The sequence below is a fragment of the Panicum virgatum genome, chromosome 9K (assembly GCF_016808335.1).
Source record: "Panicum virgatum strain AP13 chromosome 9K, P.virgatum_v5, whole genome shotgun sequence".
Classification (NCBI taxonomy): domain Eukaryota; kingdom Viridiplantae; phylum Streptophyta; class Magnoliopsida; order Poales; family Poaceae; genus Panicum; species Panicum virgatum.
This window is the reverse complement of record NC_053144.1, coordinates 15,337,107-15,352,666: the sequence shown is the minus strand read 5'-3', so window position 1 is coordinate 15,352,666 and position 15,560 is coordinate 15,337,107.

The following is a 15,560-nucleotide window of genomic DNA, read 5'->3' as shown; positions in this document are numbered from 1 at the left end:
TCCAGCTTCAACAACTCTGCCCTCCCGAGTAGAACGGTCGTACACGGTGTCCTCGTCCTCCGAAGACTCTATGTCAGTGTAGTCCACTCCTGTCCACTGCTGCCGTAGCCTCGTGCGTGTCGCCCTGGAGTACCAAGCTAGGTACTCACGAAACTGCTCGTTGCTGTGGGGCTGCTGATCATCCTCCACCAGGTCTGTGCCCTGGTCCCACAGATCGATGTAGTTTCGGTGCAGGTGCTCGAAATCGTGAGTCTTCTTTTGCTTCCTCCGATCAATCCTGTAAGAAATAAATTACGCTTGAGAATCTCATTTGTAAAAAACAACCAGAGGAAACAAATTACGCTTGTGAATCTCATTTGTAAATAAATTAGCACTACCAGCAGCAAATACAAGTAAGTAATTGAAACAAGTTCTATTATGCATACTTTTCAAGTCTTGGAAATAAGTAATCGAAACAAATTTGAATTGCTACTTACTTGTGCAATTCCACAAACGTCGACATCTGACGCACAGGCCACTCCTGTCGCAACCCAAACTGTCGTGCAACTTTGTGCGGCAGGTGGAACTCCACAGCATAGAAGCAAATCAATGGGCATTTCGACATCGTGTACATGTCCTCATCCACATGGCACATGGAGCTTAACTGTAGGGGGCCCAGCCTCTCCTCCGTGAACGGCTGCCATATCACCTGCAAATATTGGAAAGCAGATTGTTAGTTACAAATACCAAACTCCTATGGCCGTGTTAATACAAGGAATCTTACTAACCATGGAAGGAGTAAGTGTGTCCAACTCGTTCGTGTACTCGACGTAAGAGCGCTCTGGTCTGGCCCAGTTAGTGCGGAAATGGTCCCACAAGTAAGCAGCAGTGGGTCTAAGGCAGTGGCCGACGACCTCAAACCACGGACGCGGATCAAGAGTCTGCGGCCGCCCAACTGGTAATTGAAACCACATCCACACCTAAAGAAGAAACACACCCCCCCAATGGATGGGTTCCGTGAAGTGCGGCGACATGCCTCGCAAAGGTTGCGGTACAAGAAACCCAAGACTGCGGCCCCCCAGCTGTACCCCCCAGCAGTGTCCCCGTCCGTCAGGCAAGGGAGGTACATCCAAGAAGCGGTGTCACCTGTGCCACAAAAAACACAAATCAATTATTGCAAAAAGAACGACAATATTATCGAATCCAGTTAACGTACGTTTCTGAGGAACACGAGGTCTCACCAGTGCTATCCGGAAAGAGAACAGAGCCTAACAAGTGGAGGATCCAAGCTCTGCAGTAGAAGCTCACAGTCTCGGCGTTAGCATCCTCCGAACATTCGCTAAAGTTCTCACGGAGCCAGGAAAGAGGTTGTAACACCCCGGGTGTCTGCACAGTAATTAAATAGGTGTCTGCACAGTAATTATGTATGTTTACTATGCATCATGTGTTTGATTTGCTTAAAAAGGATCTTTTTGTAATTATGAAAGGTTATATGTGTAATTATGATTTTATGCAAGGTCCTTTCTGCAGTTGTGTTGAATAGGTTGTGTAATTATAGCTTTAGTGGAGGGTGTTTTCGCAAAATTTCAGTGCATTTAATGCATGGCAGCCATTTTTGCTTTTGAGTCTAGAGTTGAAGTGAATTTGCTTTGAAAAAGACAAATTTCCTAGAATTCAAAATCTCTTCAATGATTTTAATTTTAGCTCTTGAATCTTTGGTCAAATAAATTTTTGCACAACATCAAAGTTGTAGATCTTGAAAAGTTGAACAACTTTCATGTTGGGCACTTTTTCATTTGAGCTTTAGTTTAAAAGTTATTGCTTGTTTACAGAGAGGTCCCTGGAATTTTTGGTAATTACAAATCGACCCTTATGACCATCTCCCACCTCCCTGCTCTGCTTCTCGCCGCCGACGCCACCGACAGCGCCGCTGCCGACGCCTTCCCGGCCTTTCCGGCCATTACTCCGCCGTGCGCTGGCGCCCACGCGTCGCGGACGACCTCCTCCCCCTCCTGTTGCCTCGCGCTGGAGCCTCCACAGCCGAGCCACGCCACCCCGGCGAGCCCAGAACCTCCTCGCGGCCGCCACCGCGACACCGCCGTGGCGAGCTCGCCACAGAGCCCCAGCCCTCAATCTCGCGCGCGCTTGAGCACTGCAAATAGCCCCGCGACCCGTTCCCTTTGTTTGTTTTCCGATTCCCCAACCCCAGACCCAGGAACACCACCGCCGCCATCCGCCAAACGCCGGTGAGCCCAGGCCGCCGTTGAACTCACTCCTCCGCCCGTCCTCGCCCCAAATTAACCCCTCCAGTAGCTCCGACTTGGCCCCGCGCAGCTCCCTAGCCCCTTATCTTCCACCCTCGACCACCGGATAACCCTAGCCGCCGTAGAACTCCGCCGCCGACCCGCTTGCTCCGTCGAGCCGCCGCCTCCGAGCCCCTCCCCGCACCCTAGGCCACCCAGAGGTGCGCCTTGCACCCGTGAAGCTCACGCACCCCTCCACTCTCGCCGCCGGTGAGCCCCTCGCCGGGAAACGGCCGGTCAAACCCCGCCTCCCCTCTCTGACCCGGCCAGGGACGTCGGTGTTAGAATTTGGAAAAGCCCAGGGGGCTGTCTGCGAAGCTCTAGACTCAGAGGAATAGTGCTCTAAGGACTTGTTTGTAATAGTTTGCCGTGATCTTTGAAATTCAATATCAATTTGCAGAAAATTCGTAAAATAGCAAATCTTGATGTTTTGGAATCCTCTTGAAGAGCTCTATGCAGTAGAACCATAATATGTTAGGCTTTAGTTACAAGTTTTTGCTGTAGATTTTGATTTGTGTTATTAGGTATATAAATACTTGTTCTTTAATCTTTTTCTTATCTGATGCTTGAGAGCTTGTATTGCTCTGAAATTTTTGTGGTGGTTGAATCATGTTACACTAGTTTTTCTATAAAAATTTCATGATCAGTTCTTTGTTGTAGCTAATTATTTGATTTAATCCTTGTTTAGTATACTTTATTTATGATAAATAGTTTCTGTTCTTGTTAAATCCTGAAAATATTCCTGAGTGTTCATCTGGAGAATATTAGCTTGTCCAGGAAGTTTGAGCCTTAGTTCATGGCTAGAACAGGAGCTAAATTTGAATCTTGCTAAACTGATGTCTGTTTTGTTTATTTTTCTCAGAATTAATTCCGTATAGATAAAATCATGAAAAATTCACAGTAGATAAATCTTTCCTGTGTAGATCTCCTGTTAAATTTTGAGCTTCTGTTTGGCCCTATTTTGATCTGTATAATTCAAGCTTGTGCTAGGTGTTGCCTGCATAAATGATTTGTTGTGATTAAATGGCTACATGTCTTGGCATGATTTTTACAGGGTAGCTTAGTATGTTCATGTTCTGTTTAGTGTAATTTTGGTAGAATTTATTAATATTTGTACTCTGAGTTGTTGATTTATTTGCAAACCATGACTTAATCGTATAGGAAATCACCCCACTTGTTTATGAAGTTAGTCAACTTCATTTGTGCTGTTGATCATGATGCCTTGTGTAGTTAAATTTGGTATTTAACTACTCTATAAACAATTGCCCATGTATGTTTATAATGTTGTTCTTGCATTACATATAGACACGACTGCCTTATCGGACGGGACGTACGAGCTGATCCCGGAATCTGACGGAGGTGATCTCGAAGCTCAAGTGAACACTGCGGAACTAACTGAAGCCCCGGACCAAAGTTCGGAAGAGCCTAGAGCTGAAATAGTTAGCAATTATCGAGAAGGCAAGCCCCGGACATAACCTATACTTCAAATTAATATCTTTTACTGTATTATTTTACTTGTGCATTTACAGTTCATAGGAGTTGAATTGAAACCCTAGATGCATGATCCTAGAAACCTATGTACTGAACACTAGACCTGAGTTCGACTACTTGCTAAGCTTATAGGACCGGTAAAAGTCGAGTGATTGCCTATCACTCGCGAGCGTTATAGAAATTGATTGTTTACTTTCTGCTATCAATATAAGGACGACGGACGGGGTTGGGTTCGATATCATGACCTTATGTGATACCCCGTCTGTGTTGATGAACTTGCTAAGGTCGCGGTGTGTGGTAGTGCTGGTTAAGTTTTTGAAAGTACTAGTCACATGCCGTAAATATGGTACGCGGCAAGCCTAGTAGCCGATTGGACCGGGGAGTGGATATACCTTTCACTCTCTCAGTAGGGATAGGTTTTATTTTATGTTGCGCAACACTACGACTTCGAGGGACAAGGTTCGGCCTTGGAGCCCTGTAGTCGGGGAGAGTGACCCTATCCACAAGCCGGAAAGAAAGGTCAACGGTTGTTTGGGAATGACCCGACGGTGTTCCAGACGTGTGTGCTAGGTTATCCTTGCAAGGTTGAATTTCGATTCAGAATCGTCCGCCTCTCACGATGAAATGAGACTGCTTGATCTCTTTGCCACACAGAGTAATAAGAGCAACAATATTCTTATTAATCTTGATGTTTGCTTAGAAGTTCCACCATGATTGGATAGTAGCTGCTTACATAGAATGGTTAATCAACTAGAATCTTGAAGCTAAAACATGAAAGTAAGGACATACTCTTATTGCTTTTCAGCAAAAGGAAAACCAGAGCCTCACAAAACCTTGCATAGTCTAGTTAAAGTGGGCTACTTATACCCGTTGACGGTTAAGTCTTACTGAGTATTAGAATACTCAGCCTTGCTGTTGAAACCCTTTTTCAGGTATGAGTTTTGAGGATCAGATCGCTAGCTTGACCTATCCTTGCTCGTTGCCTCCTGGCTGGTCCGTAGAATGGGATACGTCTTCGGCCGGCAATGACTATGACGAGTGATACCATGCTTGGGCTAGCTTGGTATACTTTTGCGACGTGTTGTAGTCATCGTGTTTCATCTTCCGCTGTTTAGACTCTGAACTTATAATCATAGCTTGTATAACTGTTATTTAAGTTGGCTTTGTAATAATGTGTTTAACTGGTTTGTAATCGTTATTATGCCTGAGTTGTAAAATTGTGGTTGTAATATCTCTGAACTCGCCTTCGTGCGGGGTATGCTTGTTCGATCCGAGAATCGGTGGTTGTATCGGGACGTTACCCGACAGACCAAAAATTGTTCCGTTTGAAGTGCGTTTAAGCTAATGTTGCCTTTATGGTGATGGTTTACGCACTTGAGCCGGGATAATTTAGGTGGTTCTGCCACAGCTGGTATCAGAGCTGCAAGCATACATCAGAGGTGTTGGAACCTTAAAAACCATTTTCCATATAAAATTGGAACCATAAAGAATTTCGGAAAACTACGTTGGATTCGTTAAGAGTTGTGCTTAGAACGTAAAGTCCTAGGGAATTTATGGGAATTACTAGGTGGTTATTTCTGTATGGTTTATGTTATCTGACTTCCAGCATTTACTTTTTGTCAAACCATACTCACAAGCAACTCTTAATTTCTGTAACGATGCACCTACGTTGAGGTAAGATGGTAAGGATCCTCAGTCAGCTGAGGGAGTCTGACCTTCCCGTCGGTGATGCGAGCCGAACGCTGCCCTCAAGCAGTGGCTTACTTGAGGTGCTTCCAATATACCGACTATTAGTTGACTATATTGGAAGTAAAGTGTGCTCAGTCAGCTGAGGGAGTCTGACCTTCCCGTCGGCGATGCGAACCGAACGCTGCGCTCAAGCAGTGGTCTACTTGAGCTGCTGCCAATATACCGACCTCGGTCGACTATATTGGGAGTAAAGGAACTTGTGAATACGCCTCTGAGTAGCGTATGTTAACGTTGGCCATACGGCGGAAATTGTATGGCTGCCGCTTCTATAGTGAGCGGTAATGTTTGGGAACGCTTTCATGAGTGCTGGCATGAAAGGTTCATTGGGTATATATATTTATGTTCTGTCAATCTTATGCAGGTACGCTAACCACGATTCGATAAGATAAGAACGGTTAGAATGTATCGACTAGCTATATAGGGAGAGCCGTATTTATGTATACCACCGTGCTAACCACGTAAGCCCAACCATAGTTGGCAATTGTTTATCTTGTGAGGAACGAACAGGACGTGCATGCATATTTGGTTGATGTTCTAATTATTTCCTAGTCTTTGAAGTTGCTACATGAGCTTGTTAAGGAAATTCTAGTATGAATCTTTATAAGATAAGTGTTAGTGTGCTTAAAACATGAGTGAGTGAAATTCTGAATTTAGTAGCATGCTTGTAAAATGCTTAGGTTTCCTTAGATGAAAAATATGGTTTCGAGTCATGCCTTCCTCCTAAGCCCCATCTTGTTGTTATAAGGATCTTTTCATTCCTTAGAATCTCAAATGATGAACCAGTACCAATTGTGGTTTATTATTCTTTAAGTTTGGAATCATATCATCTTGTGAATTAGAATCACATTTGTTTTACCGCAGTCTTCTTAAAGCTTTATTTGAGAAGTCTTGAGATAATTGTATTACTCACATTTGAATCCTTTTTGATTCAGATGGCGACTTGTTCCCAGATCTTTTGGGATGAGGAGGGAAATGCTCATACCGATTGTCTGTACTGGGAGGGTTTTCCGAGGATTCTTTGGGATTCACTTCGTATCTTCCACTACCCAGATCCACCCCAGTACACGGGACGCCAGTTTTCGGAGGATGGAATTAAGAAGAACAGAGTTAAAATGACCATTCCTCAGCACCCCACCTTGGAGTGGCCACCGATTGAGATCGAGGTGATTGGGTACCGTCTTGTGGATGCGTTTGAGAAAGCAGCTCTCAACGCTATCACCACTTTTTGTGAGCACCATCCTGAGGAGGTTGCAGCATATCCTATTGGTTTGTTTCCAGCAGTCAGTGCTGGCAATGCAGAGTGGCTGTTCAGGGTCACACACTTTGGGCACTTGATTGGAGATGTAGCGGATGAGACTATCGAGGCAGTAGTCAGATATATGAATGCTCAGTCGCACTACCAGATACTTCAGCAGCGACACATGGACCAGGTGATAGACTTGGCCCAGAGTTTTCAGCGAGGTCTTCGTTTGAGAGATACCCAGATTCAGGGACTTCAGGATGCCGTTGCTGGGAGGGATCTGGCCATTGCACAGTTTGAGCATCAGGCTATGGAGCATGGTGCTGAGATAGAGCAGCGCAACATAGTTATTGGTTTTCTTCAGGGGCAGGTGAATGAGCTTCAAGCAGATTGGGCTGATGCTTTAGCACATGTTGGTATGCTCCAGGAGCAACTAGATGCCCCAGCCGAGCCTGCAGCAGCAGAGGAGGACCCAGAGGAGATTGAGGGAGTATCTGACTTAGATTCAGAGCACGCACTTGCTGAGCCTAACCCTCAGCCGGATGACTCTTCTTCCGGCAGTGCCTCTTCTGTGGGCAACCTCGACGACTTCTAGGCTCCTTAGACTAGTCCTAGATAGTTCGTGTTTTCTCTTGTTGTAGTTTGTACATAGGAAAGAGATGTTGTAAGATAGCCCTAGGTAGGAGTACCACTTGTTGTATTATATGTGGTAAGGGTGAGTAATGTTATGTTGTAAGAAAAATGCTGCTTTGAATGTAATATAAGTAGCGACTACCAGTTTGGAAATCATAATCTTCCTACTTAGCATATCTCTTCATTTGTGCATGTTCACGCTGTTTGATGAATGCAAGATGTTGCAAATTTTTGTGACATGTGTGCTCATCAAATTTAGCATATTGAATCTGTGAGACTAAATTTTAGACCAATCACTTCTATGATCTTTGTTGTTTAGCAGCATTGCACATAGCGATGAAGAGTGAATTGCTAGATTATTTTATTTACCCTTTGCTCTTAGCATTGAGTATCAATACGATGGAGCATGAAGCTATCTAGCAGCCGGCATGTTCTGAGTTTTGTGGGTTGCACAGTTATGTATTGTGCTACACCGCATCTAGTTACATTTTTGCTGATTTTGTTTTATCCAATGTATGATCATTGCACGTATCATTGATTTTGGAAGCGAGAAATATGTATCTAATGGATGTCTTCCATAATTACAGATGGTTGGTCATACACGCGGAACGCCTGATGGCTTCGGTTGTGAAAATGGCAGTGGATCTCAGCAACCACCGCCACCCCCGTCGAATCTGGCCGAGTTAATGGCCATGCAAACAGAGCTGCTTCGCCAGCTAGTCCAAGGGCAACAAAATCAGCCACGCCAACAGTATGGAGGAAGGGAGGCACAACCAGCGGGTTACCAGGAATTCTTTGGTACCCAACCTCCGCTTTTCAGCAAAGCTGATGACCCATTGGATGCCGATGCTTGGCTCCGTACAATCAATTCCAAGTTTGCTTTGTTAGCAGTACCGTGTGTTGATGCAAATAAGGCCCCCTTTGCCGCCCAACAGCTGCGTGGTCCTGCACGTATATGGTGGGATAATTATTGTGCAATGCAGCCTGCTGAACATATCATATCTTGGGAGGAATTCAGAACAGCCTTCAGATCACATCATATTCCGGATGGACTAATTGAAAGAAAGTTGAATGAATTCTTGGCTCTAGATCAGGGAACCCGCACTGTTCTACAATATGCACATACCTTCAATCATCTGTGCCAGTATGCGGGCCATCATGCTGATACTGATGCCAAGAAACGTGACCGTTTCCGTCGTGGCCTCACTACCAAGCTCAAGGAACGCCTGAACCTTGTTCAGCCCAACACTTACAATGAGCTGGTCAACTTGGCCATTACGCAAGAGGATTGTATTGCTGCACATCGTGCTGAGAAGAAGCGGAAGGCACCAACGGGACCCTCGAGTGCCCAGCCACCGAGGTATCGTCTAGTGCAAAACGCTCCACCCAGGCCTCCACAAAGAAATGCCCCAGTGGGTAGGTTTGTCTTTAGGCCGCCTCAGCAACAAGGAGGATTCAGACCTCCAGTGCCTCAGCAACAGCAACAGCAGCAGCAACAGCAGCAATTTAGCCCAAGGCCGAATGCCCCACAGTTCAATAGTGGGAATAGTAATAATCGATGTTTCAACTGCGGCAGTGCTTCTCATTTTGCCAAGAATTGTCCACAACCCAGAAGGAATAATCCAGGGCAAAACTCTAATCAGAACAATAACAAGGGCAAGGGCAAGAGGCAAATGGTGCAAGTTCGGCAAGGGCGAGTTAATTTCACCACTCTTGCAGACCTTCCAGCAGGAGCACCAGTTATGACGGGTACTTTCTCTATCCACAATAAACCCGCAGTAATATTATTTGATTCTGGTGCAACTCATAGTTTTATAAGTGCAAAATTTGGAGCAAGAGTAGGATTGGACTTTTGTCATACTAAGGGATCTTTTATGATAACAACTCCTGGTGGGAAGATAGCTTCCAATCAAATCACTAGACATGTGCCAATTAATCTAGGTAGTAAATTGATCAAGACAGATTTGATCTTAATGAATTTAGAAGGCATGGATGTTATTCTGGGCATGGATTGGATGACTAAACATAAAGTACTGTTAGATATCTCTTCCCGAGCTATCGAGATAGATTCACCACATCAAGGAGCCACCGTACTCTATCTACCACAACGAGAGTGCATTAACTCTTGTGCTTATGCCGCAAAAGAAATTAAACTTGAAGATATCCCTATTGTGTGGGAGTATGCGGATGTATTTCCAGATGATTTGCCTGGAATGCCCCCTGATAGAGATATTGAGTTTGTTATTGAGCTTCAACCCGGTACCGCCCCTATTTCTAAGAGGTCGTACCGAATGCCTCCAAATGAGTTAGCAGAATTGAAAGTCCAACTCCAAGACCTTCTTGACAAAGGCTTTATACGTCCCAGTTCTTCACCCTGGGGATGTCCAGCCCTGTTTGTGAAGAAGAAAGACAATAGTTTGAGGCTATGTGTTGATTATCGACCACTCAATGCGGTCACTATTAAAAACAAGTATCCTCTTTCCCGCATTGATATTCTATTTGATCAGTTAGCTGGAGCTAAGGTTTTCTCTAAGATTGATCTTCGTTCTGGCTACCATCAAATAAAGATCAAACCTTGTGATATTCCAAAGACTGCTTTCTCCACCAGATATGGACTATATGAATATCTGGTTATGTCTTTTGGTCTTACCAACGCCCCAGCATATTTTATGTACTTGATGAATTCAGTCTTCATGCCGGAGCTGGATAAATTCGTCGTGGTTTTCATTGACGATATTTTGATCTACTCTAAGAATGAAGAAGATCATGCTGAGCATTTGCGTATCGTTCTTCAACGATTACGAGATCATCATCTTTATGCCAAATTCTCCAAGTGTGAATTTTGGTTGGACAATGTGAAATTCTTAGGCCACACTATCTCCAGTGATGGTATATCTGTTGATCCAACTAAAGTACAAGAAGTGATGGATTGGGAATCTCCAAATTCAGTTCATCAAATTCGCAGTTTTCTTGGTTTAGCTGGCTAATATCGTCGATTCATTACTGATTTCTCCAGAATAGCCAAGCCTATGACGGAGTTATTGAAGAAGGGAGTGAAGTTTGTTTGGAATGATAAGTGTGAAGAAGCTTTCCAAACTCTCAAAGCACGATTAACTACTGCTCCAGTATTGTCTACACCGGACAGTACCAAATCTTTTGATGTCTATTGTGATGCTTCGGGTACGGGACTTGGTTGTGTGCTTATGCAGGACAACCGGGTTATTTCTTATGCCTCAAGAGCTCTCCGGAATCATGAGAAGAATTATCCAACCCATGATCTGGAGTTAGCAGCTGTCATTCACGCTCTTAAGATTTGGAGACATCATCTTATGGGAACTCACTGTAATATTTACACTGACCATAAGAGCCTCAAATATATCTTCACTCAAGTTGATCTCAACATGAGACAGAGACGCTGGCTGGAGTTGATAAAGGATTATGATCTAGAAGTGCACTATCATCCAGGAAAGGCTAATGTGGTTGCGGATGCACTCAGCCGCAAGTCACAATGCCATTGTCTATCTGTAGAACCATTCAATGAAACTCTATGCCAGGAAATGATGAAGTTAAACCTAGAAATGGTACCTCAAGGAAGTTTGAACCATATATCGATTGAGCCTACACTTCATGATAGCATCATCATGGGACAATTACATGATGAGGGTATCAAGATCATCAAGGAAAAGTTATCACAAGGTGAAGCAAAGTATAAATGTTTCCGAGTGGATCACAGAGGAGTTCTATGGTTTGAATCTCGACTGGTGGTACCTAAGGATCATCAGCTAAGAAAGCAAATCCTTAAAGAAGCACATCTATCGAAGTTTTCGATTCATCCCGGTGGTACCAAGATGTACCATGATCTCAAACAAAATTTCTGGTGGACTCGAATGAAAAGAGAGATCGCCAGATATGTTTCTGAGTGTGATGTCTGTCAAAGAGTTAAAGCTAGTCATTTGAAAGTAGCTGGTACTCTCCAACCTTTATCTATTCCATCCTGGAAATGGGAGGACATCAGTATGGATTTTATCGTTGGTTTACCCACTACTCCTCATAAGCATGATTCTGTTTGGGTAATCGTTGATAGACTCACCAAAACCGCTCATTTTATTCCAGTACACACCACTTATTCTGCCAAGAGGTACGCAGAGATTTATCTCGATCAGATTGTTCGTTTACATGGAATTCCAAAGACGATTATTTCTGATCGCGGGCCTCAGTTTATAGCACGTTTCTGGGAACAAATGCAAGAATCCCTTGGAACAAAACTGATTCGTAGTTCAGCGTATCATCCACAAACAGATGGGCAAACTGAACGAATCAATCAGATCCTTGAAGATATGTTGAGGGCATGTACTATTCAATATGGCAAGAACTGGGTTAAATGCTTAGCACTGGCAGAGTTTTCATATAATAACAGTTATCAATCCAGTTTGCAAATGGCACCATTTGAAGCATTATACGGTCGAAGGTGTCGAACTCCTTTGAATTGGTCACAAGCTGGAGAACGCAAAATTTTTGGGCCAAATTTAGTCTCTGAGGCAGAGGAGCAAGTCAGAGTTATCCAGGTTAATCTTAAAGTAGCCCAATCAAGACAGAAAAGTTATGCAGACAAAAGAAGAGATCCTTTACAATTCGAGGTAGGGGACTTCGTATATTTGCGAGTATCTCCTACTAAAGGTGTTCAACGCTTTGGCGTAAAAGGAAAATTAGCACCCCGATACATCGGGCCATTTGAAATTATCGAAACTTGTGGACCCGTTGCCTACCGACTTCGTCTTCCATCTCAGTTGGCTGCCATTCATGATGTCTTCCATGTATCACAACTCCGGAAGTGCACCAGGGTACCTACTGAGATCCTTGAACCACAGGATATCGAGATTGAATCCGATCTCTCTTATAAGGAGTATCCAATCAAGATTCTTGACACCAAAGAAAGAAGTACTAGAAGGGAGAAAGTTAAAATGTACAAAATCCAGTGGAATCAGCATACTGTAGAAGAAGCTACTTGGGAAACTGAAAATTTTCTCCAAAGAAACTTTCCCGACTTTCTTAGAACCAATCCAGGTACCAAGTCTTTGCATCCTTTTCTTCCGGTAATCTCGGGACGAGATTCCTTTTAGAGGGGAAGGCTGTAACACCCCGGGTGTCTGCACAGTAATTAAATAGGTGTCTGCACAGTAATTATGTATGTTTACTATGCATCATGTGTTTGATTTGCTTAAAAAGGATCTTTTTGTAATTATGAAAGGTTATATGTGTAATTATGATTTTATGCAAGGTCCTTTCTGCAGTTGTGTTGAATAGGTTGTGTAATTATAGCTTTAGTGGAGGGTGTTTTCGCAAAATTTCAGTGCATTTAATGCATGGCAGCCATTTTTGCTTTTGAGTCTAGAGTTGAAGTGAATTTGCTTTGAAAAAGACAAATTTCCTAGAATTCAAAATCTCTTCAATGATTTTAATTTTAGCTCTTGAATCTTTGGTCAAATAAATTTTTGCACAACATCAAAGTTGTAGATCTTGAAAAGTTGAACAACTTTCATGTTGGGCACTTTTTCATTTGAGCTTTAGTTTAAAAGTTATTGCTTGTTTACAGAGAGGTCCCTGGAATTTTTGGTAATTACAAATCGACCCTTATGACCATCTCCCACCTCCCTGCTCTGCTTCTCGCCGCCGACGCCACCGACAGCGCCGCTGCCGACGCCTTCCCGGCCTTTCCGGCCATTACTCCGCCGTGCGCTGGCGCCCACGCGTCGCGGACGACCTCCTCCCCCTCCTGTTGCCTCGCGCTGGAGCCTCCACAGCCGAGCCACGCCACCCCGGCGAGCCCAGAACCTCCTCGCGGCCGCCACCGCGACACCGCCGTGGCGAGCTCGCCACAGAGCCCCAGCCCTCAATCTCGCGCGCGCTTGAGCACTGCAAATAGCCCCGCGACCCGTTCCCTTTGTTTGTTTTCCGATTCCCCAACCCCAGACCCAGGAACACCACCGCCGCCATCCGCCAAACGCCGGTGAGCCCAGGCCGCCGTTGAACTCACTCCTCCGCCCGTCCTCGCCCCAAATTAACCCCTCCAGTAGCTCCGACTTGGCCCCGCGCAGCTCCCTAGCCCCTTATCTTCCACCCTCGACCACCGGATAACCCTAGCCGCCGTAGAACTCCGCCGCCGACCCGCCTGCTCCGTCGAGCCGCCGCCTCCGAGCCCCTCCCCGCACCCTAGGCCACCCAGAGGTGCGCCTTGCACCCGTGAAGCTCACGCACCCCTCCACTCTCGCCGCCGGTGAGCCCCTCGCCGGGAAACGGCCGGTCAAACCCCGCCTCCCCTCTCTGACCCGGCCAGGGACGTCGGTGTTAGAATTTGGAAAAGCCCAGGGGGCTGTCTGCGAAGCTCTAGACTCAGAGGAATAGTGCTCTAAGGACTTGTTTGTAATAGTTTGCCGTGATCTTTGAAATTCAATATCAATTTGCAGAAAATTCGTAAAATAGCAAATCTTGATGTTTTGGAATCCTCTTGAAGAGCTCTATGCAGTAGAACCATAATATGTTAGGCTTTAGTTACAAGTTTTTGCTGTAGATTTTGATTTGTGTTATTAGGTATATAAATACTTGTTCTTTAATCTTTTTCTTATCTGATGCTTGAGAGCTTGTATTGCTCTGAAATTTTTGTGGTGGTTGAATCATGTTACACTAGTTTTTCTATAAAAATTTCATGATCAGTTCTTTGTTGTAGCTAATTATTTGATTTAATCCTTGTTTAGTATACTTTATTTATGATAAATAGTTTCTGTTCTTGTTAAATCCTGAAAATATTCCTGAGTGTTCATCTGGAGAATATTAGCTTGTCCAGGAAGTTTGAGCCTTAGTTCATGGCTAGAACAGGAGCTAAATTTGAATCTTGCTAAACTGATGTCTGTTTTGTTTATTTTTCTCAGAATTAATTCCGTATAGATAAAATCATGAAAAATTCACAGTAGATAAATCTTCCCTGTGTAGATCTCCTGTTAAATTTTGAGCTTCTGTTTGGCCCTATTTTGATCTGTATAATTCAAGCTTGTGCTAGGTGTTGCCTGCATAAATGATTTGTTGTGATTAAATGGCTACATGTCTTGGCATGATTTTTACAGGGTAGCTTAGTATGTTCATGTTCTGTTTAGTGTAATTTTGGTAGAATTTATTAATATTTGTACTCTGAGTTGTTGATTTATTTGCAAACCATGACTTAATCGTATAGGAAATCACCCCACTTGTTTATGAAGTTAGTCAACTTCATTTGTGCTGTTGATCATGATGCCTTGTGTAGTTAAATTTGGTATTTAACTACTCTATAAACAATTGCCCATGTATGTTTATAATGTTGTTCTTGCATTACATATAGACACGACTGCCTTATCGGACGGGACGTACGAGCTGATCCCGGAATCTGACGGAGGTGATCTCGAAGCTCAAGTGAACACTGCGGAACTAACTGAAGCCCCGGACCAAAGTTCGGAAGAGCCTAGAGCTGAAATAGTTAGCAATTATCGAGAAGGCAAGCCCCGGACATAACCTATACTTCAAATTAATATCTTTTACTGTATTATTTTACTTGTGCATTTACAGTTCATAGGAGTTGAATTGAAACCCTAGATGCATGATCCTAGAAACCTATGTACTGAACACTAGACCTGAGTTCGACTACTTGCTAAGCTTATAGGACCGGTAAAAGTCGAGTGATTGCCTATCACTCGCGAGCGTTATAGAAATTGATTGTTTACTTTCTGCTATCAATATAAGGACGACGGACGGGGTTGGGTTCGATATCATGACCTTATGTGATACCCCGTCTGTGTTGATGAACTTGCTAAGGTCGCGGTGTGTGGTAGTGCTGGTTAAGTTTTTGAAAGTACTAGTCACATGCCGTAAATATGGTACGCGGCAAGCCTAGTAGCCGATTGGACCGGGGAGTGGATATACCTTTCACTCTCTCAGTAGGGATAGGTTTTATTTTATGTTGCGCAACACTACGACTTCGAGGGACAAGGTTCGGCCTTGGAGCCCTGTAGTCGGGGAGAGTGACCCTATCCACAAGCCGGAAAGAAAGGTCAACGGTTGTTTGGGAATGACCCGACGGTGTTCCAGACGTGTGTGCTAGGTTATCCTTGCAAGGTTGAATTTCGATTCAGAATCGTCCG